Here is a 2391-nt window from a genome sequence, read left to right on the forward strand (position 1 = left end):
GGGGCAATGGCCGCCGGGAGGAGCCGGGGTGAAAGTCGGTGCTCTGCGGGGCTTTCCGTCTGCTTTCCCTGCGCTGGGGAAGAGGAGCCTCACCAAACGCGGGTGCTCTTCGCCTGGTGCTGCGTTGCTTCGGCGGCGGGATTACTCGTGGTGTCGACCTCTTCTGCCCCAGGCTTCGTCGTCCGGGGATAGTAACCACACGTTTGAGGGGTCAGAAGTCACACCCACGCGTGTTGAGGGTTCGGGATCCCACGTTGATGGAACCCAGCACCGAAGCGTGTTCGCAGCAGTGGCAGGGGCGGCCGGGCGTGTCTGTGGCACAGCGGCGAGAGCGAGCACGGCGCCTGTGTTCAAAGCTGACTTGTACGGTACTGGGACGGAAGGGGGAACGATGATCCCCTGCTCCAAAAGAGGAGGAAGGCTAACAGATGGCTGCAGGCAAATGCAATGGGGCGAACAAGCCATTCTGCGGGGCGGCAAGGCTCTCGCACGCAGCGGCTCGCACGGCGTTAGGGTTTTTAGGCCCTCACTCTGGAAGAGCAGAGTAAGTGAGTCTTTACACCTGTACATATGTTCAGAGGGTCAATGGAGATGTGATATGTACAAGTAGTTTGCTGGCACGGATCCGCTTATGGAGGAACATAAACTAAACCAAAATGTATTTTTCTGGTTAAGTTTTTCAGTATTTTTGCCTTCAGGTGTGACTGTGCATTTTTAAATGTTCTTACCCTCACGGTGTTTGGTAAGAGGTGCTCCAGATGAGTCTTTAGAGACAAATTACATGTGCCCTGTTTTAGGTCCCAGTCCTGCCACTTGCTGTATGCAGTGTAGGAATAATGCATTATATTTTGGACAAGATACTATGGAGAATGTCAAACACTGGAACTAGTCAGGAGAAATAAAACTGGAGTTGCAAAAGCCGAGCGTGGAATGACGGCTGCGTGCTGCGTGTTGTGCATACAGCATTAATTCCCTATTTTTGGCATATGCAGAAAGGCTGATGCACGTGAATGGGAGGTATGAATGGCGTGAATGCAACACTGTGACACTCAGGCAAACTTTTTCAAGCAATACCGTCAATATCTCATTCTGTCCCAAGTTACAAAATTTCGGTCTTCTTCATGCGCTGCCTGTAGGCACTCGGCATCATTGACCGGGGCGGCCAGGAAGGTAACAAAACAGCCTCCAAACATCTGAGTTCGATATTCAATTGCCTAACTTATAATAACAATCGATGATATGCTGTGAAAACATATCTACGTATCGTTCATGAACTTTATTGCCAAACTTGAACACCGCAGGATATTGCACAAAGTTTCAGAGGGAGCATGAGGATGAATAATGGCGTAGTCATCCTTTCCTGGCAAAGACCGCTTATGAAAGCATGGAAAGGGGTAGCAGTATGAGCAGAACATTTGGAGAACACTGTGGAGTACCTCAGGGGAACAGATATGCTGTGAAATCATCGTTTTGTCTGAGTTAGAGGTGAGAAAAGAGTTCATGCCACCAGGATTCAGTTTTAAATGAGTTCCCACTGTTACATACAAATACATGTAGAGGAAAAAAGTAATAATTTAGAGAACGTGCTAGTGGCAAGACTAAAACTACTTTGACATAGATGAAAAACCAGCACGGCAGTTTATGCTATGGAAAGCGGTAGATTCAAGGTTGGCTTGATCCAAACTCACTGGAAACAACGGAAGGTTTCAGTGACCCGGCAGGAGAGGTCTCTTATCCGGTCACGTACATGACCCGCAACTCCTCGAGTTCATGCTTCTCTTGCCGAAAGCTTTCCCTTCCACACGTGCCCACGCCCTGAGCCTGCACTAACGCAGCCAGCTCTGCTAGCTCAAAACTGGCAGCTTGAGTGAAATGAGCAGAATTTACTTATGTAAATCAAGTATTTGGATTAAATTTGTCACACAACCGAAGACAAACGCGACGTCTGAGTATTACCAGGAGTACCATAACTGGCGCTTACTTGGCAAACCCAAACGCATAAATATTTCACTAGAAAGCCAGATTGTGCTTTAGTCTTTAAATCTTCTGCAGATAATTAAAACAGCTAGTCATGAAAACAGATTTCCTTAAGCTCAAGCATGACCTTCTGTATTCCTGACTGGGAGTTTTAACTGAGAATTAGCATTTAAACACGGCCATGCAAGGAACGGCTTTTTATGCACAGTTAGTCTCGGGTGATGCAGAAGCCTGCCGTACATCTTGACCGTGTTTTCTTGAGCTCAATGAATAGCCGGGCTTCCTCGTTACGTTCTTGATCGTTAGCTGCTCCCCAGATCTCTACCTTGCTGTAGCAAGTTTGGGTTTCCCGGACAGCAGCAGCAGCAGCAGCAGCAGCAGCAGCAGCAGCAGCAGCAGCAGCAGCAGCAGCAG

Source organism: Aptenodytes forsteri, unplaced genomic scaffold, assembly GCF_000699145.1.
Source record: "Aptenodytes forsteri isolate BGI_AS27 unplaced genomic scaffold, ASM69914v1 Scaffold118, whole genome shotgun sequence".
In the NCBI taxonomy this organism is placed as follows: Eukaryota; Metazoa; Chordata; class Aves; order Sphenisciformes; family Spheniscidae; genus Aptenodytes; species Aptenodytes forsteri.